A 9,245-nucleotide genomic window follows, 5' to 3' on the forward strand; every position below is an offset into this window, starting at 1 on the left:
ATTGAAAGTGCCAGGCTTTGTTGATTCCCCATGGAAGGCCTTACGTTTCTGAGTAGTGGATGGCAGGTGGTTGAGGGGAGATGGAGGAGACAAAGGGAAGAGGGGAGGGAGAGTGAACTGTGGTTGTTATGTAAAATGAATAAAATTTTGAAAAAAAATAAAGAAGTTTCAATTATCTTATAGTTAAAAAAAGAAAAGAAATATACAGTACACCATGTAGCCTGAACCAGAAAAGAAGTTCCTTATATCACATAATAATCAAAACACTATCATACAGAAGAAAGAATATTAAAAGCAGAAAGGAATAAAAAAAAGACCAAATAATAAAGGCAGATCTATTAGAATAACACTAGACTTTTCAATGAAGACTCTAAAAGCCAAAAAGGTCCAGACAGATGCTCTACAAACTCTAATGTCATCCTAGAATATAGCAAAACTTTTAGTCACAATAGTTAGCAAAATAAAGACATTTCATGATAATAAAAAAACTAATTAAAACAGTATCATTCTGCAAATCCAGCCCTGCAGAAGACACTAGAAGAAAAACTGAAATCTGAACTGGTTAACCACACCCAAGAAAACACAAAGAATAAGTAATATCAGGCCATGGGAGCAGATGCAGAGACCCACAGCCAAACTCTGGGCAGAGAGCGAGCCCAAATTAGAGATCTCCATCAAGTCCCTGCCCTTTGAGCTCCAGAAACCCCATACAAGAGGGAGAGGAAGCAATATAGGTCCCAGAGGGGTAGAGGATACCAGAAGTCAGCCCAGACTTCAACAAAGTAGGGCTCCTAGGGGCTCACAGAGACTGAGGTGGTAGTCACACAGCCTTCCTGAGTGTGTGCTACGTCCTCTGCCTATATGTCATGGTTCTTAGCTTGGTCTTTCTGTGGGACTGTTAAGAGTGGCACTGGGTATGTCTCTGACTATTTTGTCTGATCTCCTTTTCCTCCTCTTGGGTTGCCTTACCCAGCCTTGATATGAGTGGTTGTGCCTGGTCTTATTTTATCTTATTATGCCAGGTCCGTGTATGTTCCTGGAAGGCGTGTTCTTTTCTGAAAGGAAATGGAGGAGAAGCGAGGGGGAGGTGGGGGGGATGGTGGGAGGAGTAGAGGGAGGGGAACTGTGGTTGAGATGTATTGAAAACAAAATAATTAACCATAATTACAATAATAATCAGACCAGCAAATCAAAGTAAGGAGGAAACCCAGAACAACAACAAAATAATGAGAATCAACAAAGACTTCTAAATGTCAATGGTCTCAATTTCTCAATAAAAGAACAAAAGCTAACAGAATGGATTCAAAAACAGGATCTATTCTTCTGCAGCACCCAAGACACACATTAACATAAAGAGTAGACATAATCTCAGGGTAGACGGATGGAAAGGATATTACAGGAAAAAAACTAAGAAGAAAACTTATTTGTAGCCATTTTAATATTAAAAGAATAGACTTCAAAACTAATCAGAAGAGGTAGGGAAGGATGCTAAATACTCATCAAAGGAAGCACCCACCAAGAGGATAGTGTAATTCTTAACACTATCTATACACCAAGCACAAGGGCACCCAAGTTCATAAAAGAAGCACCATTACAGCTTAAATTTCATGTCAACCTCACACACTGATAGTGGGTGACTGTAACACCCCCACTTTCACAAATAGACAAGTCATCCAGGCAAAAACGAAATCATAAATGGTGCAGTTAACTGACATAAACCAAATGGACCTAACAGACACTTACTGAACATTTCATGCAAACACAAAAGAATATACCTTCCTCTCAGTTTCACAGAGAACTGTCTCCAAAATTGACCATGTACTTGGACACAAAGCAAGTCTTTACACAAACAAGAAAAATGAAATAATACCCTGCATCCTATCTGACCACCACAAATAAAGCTAGATACAAACAATAGAAACAACATAAATATTACAAACCCAGGGAAACTGAAGTACTCACTGCTGAATAAAAATGGATCAAGACAGAAATTAGGAAAGAAATTTAAAACTTCCTAGAATTAAATGAGAATGAAAACAAAACCTACGCAAACTTAGGGGACCCGATGAAGGTGGTTCTAACAGGCAAGTTCATGACACTAAGGGCCTACATAAAAAAAAAATTGGGAATATCTCACACTATCAACTTAACAACACACCTAAAACTCTAGAAGAAAAAGAAGCAATAATACCCCAGAAGGTTATTAGAAATAATCAAACTCAAAGCTGAAATCAATAAAACAGAAACCAAAACAAATAAACAAACAATACATAGAATCAATGAAGCAAGGAGTTGGTTCTTTCAGAAAATCCTTAAGATTGACAAACCATTACCCAAATTAACTAAACAGCAGAGAGAATATCCAAATTAGCAAAATTAGACATGAAATGACTGACATAAAATACACTAAAGAATCCAGAGAATAATGAGGACATACTTTAAAAACCTATATTCCATCAAAAAGAATACAAAAGAAATGTATAATTTTCTCAATAATTAAATCAAGATCAGACAAACAATTTTTAAGCACAACTATAATCCCTAGTGAAATGGAACCAGTAAAAGCAGTCATTAAAAGTCTCCCAACTAAAAAAAGAGAAAAAAAAAGCCAGATGGTGTTGGCACAAAATTTTCTAGACTTTCCAAAGTGTTACCGCCAATGCTCCTCTAGCTATTGCCCAAAACAACAGAAACAGAAGGAGCATTGCCCAATTCATTTTATGAGGCCACAGTTACCCTGATACCCAGATCTTATAAAGACCCCAACAAAGAGAGAGAATTACAGAACAATTTCTCTTATAAACATAGATTGGAAAATATTTAAATGCTTGCAAACAGAATCCAAGAGCACATTAAGATCATCCAGCACTGCCAGACATGATGGCGGATGTCCTTAATGCCAGCACTCAAGAGGTACAGGCAGGCGGATCTCTGTGAGTTCTAGGCCAGCCTGCTCTACAAAGTGAGTTCCAGGACTGCCAGGACAGCCAGGTTACACAGAAACACCCTGTAGGACAGGAAAAAAATCATCCAGCATAGTGAAGTAAGCTTCATTCCAGAGATGCAGGGATGGATCAACATACAAAATAAAAGTAATCCACTATATAAATACTGAAAGGAAGAAAACACACAATCATCTCATTCAATGCAGAAAAGGTCTTTGACAAAATCCAACGCCCCTCATGATAAACATCCTGGAGGGTAGGGATTGGAAGGACAAGACTAAACACAATCAAGAACATAATGAAGGCAGTTTACTGAAAGTCCACTGTGAACATCAATATAAATCGAGAAACTCAAAGCATTTCCACTAAATCGGGAACAAGACAAGGTTGCCCACTGTCTCCATACTTACTGAGTATAGTACTTGAAGTCTTAGCTGGAGCAATAAGACACTTGAAAGTGATCAAGGGAATACAAATTGGAAAGAAAGACAAAAGAGTATCTTTATTTGTAGATAATATGATAACATATATAAATGATGCTGCAATTGCCACCATGAGCCTCTAACAGCTGATAAACACTTTCAACAGAGTAGCTAGACACAAAATTAACTCACAAAAATTAGTAGCCCTCCTATATAATTTTTTAAAAAAAAAAATGGATTGAGACAGAAATCTACCCCCATCAGTTGCTGAATGAAGCCTCTGTGATGACGATTACACTAGACTCCAGTCTGTGAGTATAGCAGAATATCATTAGGAATCATTTCATTGACTTTTTCTTTTTTCTTTTCCCTTCTTTTTCTTCTTTTCTGACAGTCACCTTTGGATCTATCCTAGGTCTCTGGTTCCTAGCCCTCTCAGCAACTTTGGGCACAGGCACCTTCTCATGGCAGAGATCTCAAGCTGGACCAGTCATCGCTTGGCTACTCCCACAGTTCTGTGCCGGCTTTACCCCAGCACATCTTGAAGGCAGGACAAACTGTAGGTCAAAGGTTTTGTGCCTGGGTTGGTGTGGTAGTTTGAATGTAATCTCATAGGAAATGACACTATTAGGAGATGTGGCTTTGTTGGCGTGGGTTTGGCCTTGTTGGAGGAAGTGTGTCATTGCGGTAGTGGGCTTTGAGGTTCCCTATGCTCAGGATACTGCCCAGTGTCTCAGTCGACTTCTTAGTGCCTGCAAGATATAGCACTCTCCCTTGAACCAGACCAATGACTCTTTGAAATGAACACTTGCATGTAAAGATATAAGGATAAAAGGGATAGCTGCATGACTCACTATGTTACACTACAGCTTCCATGACGATGTTTTTTCCTCTTTTTTCCTCTTAAATTTTATTTTATTGGGGGGGCTACAAGGACAGAGGGTAGAAATGAAGGAAAATGAATGGATAGAGATGCATGATGTGAGAAACACAAAGAATAAATTTAAAAATGTTTAATTAAAAAAGGCATAGCACTCTCAGCTGTTCCTCCAGTACCATGTCTGCCTGCAAGCCACCATGTTCCCTGCCATGATGATAAAAGACTGAATCTCTAAAACTGCATGCAAGCCCCTTCAATTTAACACTGTACTTATAAGAGTCGCTGTGGTCATGTCTCTTCACAGCAATAGAAACCCTAACCAAGACAATTGGTGTCCCAATTCCTCCACTGGAAGCCTTGCCTGCTTACAAAAAATGGCCTTCTCAGGCTTGAGAAGGCCTATTGCTAGGCACCTTCACTAGGGTCATGCTTATAGATTTCTAACAGTGGAATATTTTAACACAGGAGTTTTACAGATAGGTGAAACAACATGTTTTGGGGAGAGGTTAAACGCTGCCCTGCAGAAAAGCTCATTAAGACAGAAACAACTCAAATTGGTTTCAGGAAGTCCCTGAAACTGACCAGATTCACTAGGCTCCTCCCTCTACAAGAGTATATAAGATGCAAAGATTGCTGAGAGTCACTCTCAGACAGACTAGCTGCCTAGAAAAGGCTCAGATCAGCTGCCTAGAAAAGGCACAGACAAGACAAGCAGCTTGAAAGAAGTAGACACACGTCAAAGGGACTAGAAAGAACAACGACTAGCCAAAGGGTCTAAGACCAACTGACCTACCAGGAAAGGAACTCTTCAACCTGTGGAGCTGCCTGCAGACTGGACAGAGTGCTCCAGGTTTCCCGTTTTCATGAGCTGTCCCCACCATGGCCATGCAGCTATCTTTCAATGATTTCTCCTCCTGTAAGTAAACCTCGCCCATATTTCTGTAAATAACCCCAATAAACCTCATTGGTTCACCTGGCCTTTAGAGGTATCCATATTTTAATCTATTGTGTCTATCTGGGATGCATAGGTATTTGTTTGTGTCTCCCCAGGAAGTATCAAAGAACCATTGTTTTTTGTTTTTGTTTTTGTTTTTTTCTTGAAAACGTACTGAGGAATAGAGTTGTCGAATCTTAGAGGAACTACACCCTTTACAACTGAGTGCCTATAGCCTGTTTTCCTGGATGACTGAACCATTTCACATTCTACCAGCAATATGTGAGACCTGTGTTCTCGCTTCATCCTCTCAAACACTTCCTATTTTGCAACACTTTTGTTATAACCACCCTAGTAAGAGATGGAATTACAATATTGTTTGGCTTTGTACCTCCAAAGTGAGTAATGATAGTGATTTCTTTCACATAGTTATTGGTTATTTTTATACTCCTTGGAGGAATCATTTCTTCATATCATTTAACCATTTTCACGTGATCAGTTGTCTTTAATTTTGTGAAAGTATTGTATATATTTTTTAGATCCAAGTCACTTATGAGATATATGTGAAGATTTTCTTCCATTCTGTCAGGTTTCTTTTGTCTTTTTGAAATGTTATCTGTGACATTTAAGCTTTTAATTTGGTAGGATCCCAATTTCTGTAGTCCAATTTGTCTACCCCTCCCCCTAACCTAACCCAAGAAAATAAAGATTTGTTCTTCTTAAGTCACCTTCTAAGGCATTTATAGTTTTCAGTTTCTACATCTAGGTCTATGACCCAATTTGAGTCCATTTTTGTATAAGGGATAAATACGAAGTACAGTTATATTTTGTACATTTAGCTGTTCCAAATTTTTTTTTAGTTCTTAGTTTTTATTTCACAATCATAAACTTAACTCTGCCATCCAGATAGACTTGGAGGGGAATGAGGAAAATATGGAACCCAAAGAATTTCAGTGAGAGCAGAGATTACAGGGCATTGCGAGCAGATGGGGTGGGGATGCTCTCCTGAGCTACAGAAGGAATGGTCTGGTAGGTTAGAAGCCCAAAAGTCAAAAGAATTAGAGTGGCCCACAGTCGGAAATGGTGATCTTCTTGCTGGTCTTGCCATTCCTGGACCCGAAATGCTCCATGGCTTCCACAATGTTCATGCCTTCTTTCTCCTTCCCAAAGACCACATGTTTGCCATCCAGCCACTCAGTCTTGGCGGTGCAGATAAAAAAATGGGAACCATTTGTGTTTGGTCCAGCATTTGCCGTGGACAAGATGCCAGGACCTGTATGCTTCAGAATGAAGTTCTCATCCTCAAATTTCTCTCTGTAAATGGACCTGCCGCCAGTGCCATTATGGCGTGTGAAGTCACCTCCCTGGCACATGAATCCTGGGATAATTCTGTGAAAGGAGGAACCCTTATATCCAAATCCTTTCTCTCCAGTGCTCAGAGCACGAAAGTTTTCTGCTGTCTTTGGAACTTTGTCTGCAAATAGCTCAAAGGAGACGCGGCCCAAGGGCTCGCCGTGATGTCGAAGAACAAGGTGGGGTTGACCATGGCTGCAGGAAGAGGAGACAGGGGACAGCAGCGTCTGCAGAGCCCCCAAAATATTTTTGAATGACAATTTATCCCCAATTTTGGCACCCACATCAAAATCAATTCATCATACATATAAGAATTAGGTTTGAAGCTGGGTGGTGATGGTTCATGCCTTTAATCCCAGCTTTTGGGAGGCAGAAGCAGGTGACTCTCTGTGAATTCAAAGCCAGCCTCCTCTATAGAGCTAGTTCCAGGACAGCCAGGACTGCACAAAGAAACTTTGTCTCAGGAAAAAAAAAGAATTAGGTTTGCATTATTATCATGTACTATATAAATCTCAAAAAGTAGCAATTTAAATTAAGTTGATTTGTCATATTGATTGCAAAGTATGTCATCTTAGAAATTTGCAAAAAATAACTACAAAGTCCAGGGTCCATAAACTTTAGAACATGACATCTTAAAGTTGCTTTTGCACTCTTTCTGTATTCATAAAATATATTAATTTTCAAATAAAACATCAAAATATGATATTTGCAGTAAGTGCAAAATTGACGATTGCTAATATATATATCAGGCATGGAACCATGCAGAACTCAATCAGCCCCAGTAGCACAAATTTCCACACACACAAGGTCTGTGAGTGGAGTAGAGTCATTTTTCAGACAAGGAGGCTGAGGCCAGGAGATGGCCTGTAACTTGGGCTCACAGGCAATACATGACTTGTGCATCTTCAAGTTTGAAACAAAATGCTTGCCTTCTGGATCTTGAAACATGGGTGTTGGAGATACTGCCTACTCGTGGATATAAAAGCCCAGGTATTCCCTTAAAACCTGAGTGACTGCCACAAGTCTTCCACAATCCTGCAGTTTCTTTGAATCCTCCATTTTAATCCTCGAATGTGTACCAAACTTGCCCTCTCTAGCAGAAGTCCAGTGTACTAGACATTGTGCCACAAAGCCCAGAGGTTCTTATTTAAAATCATCTTTTTATATGAAAAGATGAAACAGGTAAAGGGAAAGACCGTGTTCTTCAGTATTCGAAGATAACTATGCCCACAGAGGAGTTGTCAGGCAGTTTTTGGTCTCCTGGGCAACATATTAGAAAGAGATTCTGGCCTGGGGTACAGCTTAGTAGGAGAACTCTTGCCTGAGATGAGCAAAAGACCTGGATTTAGTCCCCAACACAAAGAAGTTTGGAATTTCTTAGTTGCCTCGTTATCTCTTTTAGAATCTGAATGTTGCAGAGAGTACACACAATACCACTTTTCTAAAGATGTGTGTCTGTTTCCTGCTTGTCTGTTGAAACGGGTTCCTATGCATTCCACAATGATCTCAAAGCAACTATCTATATAATGGATGGCCGTGAACTTGAAACCCTCCTGCTGCCACGTCCCGTTGCTGGCATTCCAGACATGGGCCACCATGCACGATTTTATGTAGTGCCGAGGTTTGAACCCAGGTCTCTAATCCTGCTAGGCAAGTATTCTACCAACTGAGATATGGCAACAGCTTCACAGTACCTCTCTTTTAAATGCCTGTAACTATCCATACATATTTCTCCATTTATGAAGCTACCCAGTCCTATGACTTCAACCAAAGTCTTGCTTTGTGACAGATGAAGTACACGAGTCCTCAAATGTAACTACCAAACAATCTCCTTGAAGCACACCCTATTTCCATACTGATTTACATTACACAAGTGAAAAGATATCCCCGTGGGCACAAAAATTACAGCCACAACGTGTCCTTTTGAAGCTATTTTGACAAAATATTTGAGTCAACCGAAGTCACCAGGAAGACAGCTTGTCAGATGAAGACCGTGCACAAGCGAAGGAGTTGGACACTGTCTTACCCTGTAGATATCACTAATTTCTGAATCAAACAAGAAGTGCATCATCAGACCACATCATAGAGCCCAGAACCTCAAGGGGGGAAATTAAGAAGTTACAGATTACTTATTTTAGTTTTTGAGATTATAATATAATTACATCATTTCCTATGGCGAGAGACGATCCGTAGTCTGTAAGGTTAAGATATCTTTATTCAGATAAACACCAGCCAAACACAAGCGAGAGCATGCCAGGGACAGCAAGGCAGGCAGGCCAGAGAGAAGGGGGCCCCCATCTGCCTTGCAGCCCCTTACAAACCTATTACGCATCATCCTGACCTCACCTTGACCACACCCTGACAGGCGTGGTCAGGCACACCTGTAGCCAGCCCTTAGGAGGCGTGGTTACGGTGTCTCCCTACATTTCCCCTTCACTGTCCTTCCTCCAAATTCTCTCATATATCCCTCCTTTCTCTCTTCAAAATCCATGGCCTCGCTTTTAATTAATTGTTGTTACATACATATATGTGTGTGTACATATATTCTTAAATACATCGATACAACCTGTTCAGACTGTATAATGGCATATGTATATGTTTTCAGTGCTAACCATTTGGTACCTGATAACCAGATGGTGTGCTCTTCCATGGGAAAGCCTGTTTCTTTCACTTCCCATTAAAAATAAATAAACGCACATGATCGGAAAGAC

At 40.0% G+C, this 9,245-nt stretch overlaps 1 pseudogene; it reads right to left on the reverse strand.

The window, feature by feature from the left end:
• Positions 1-6,233: 6,233 nt before the first annotated feature.
• LOC100753323 lies at positions 6,234-6,742 on the reverse strand (annotated as a pseudogene).
• Positions 6,743-9,245: the final 2,503 nt, after the last annotated feature.

Source organism: Cricetulus griseus, chromosome 10 (assembly GCF_003668045.3).
Source record: "Cricetulus griseus strain 17A/GY chromosome 10, alternate assembly CriGri-PICRH-1.0, whole genome shotgun sequence".
Lineage (NCBI taxonomy): Eukaryota > Metazoa > Chordata > Mammalia > Rodentia > Cricetidae > Cricetulus > Cricetulus griseus.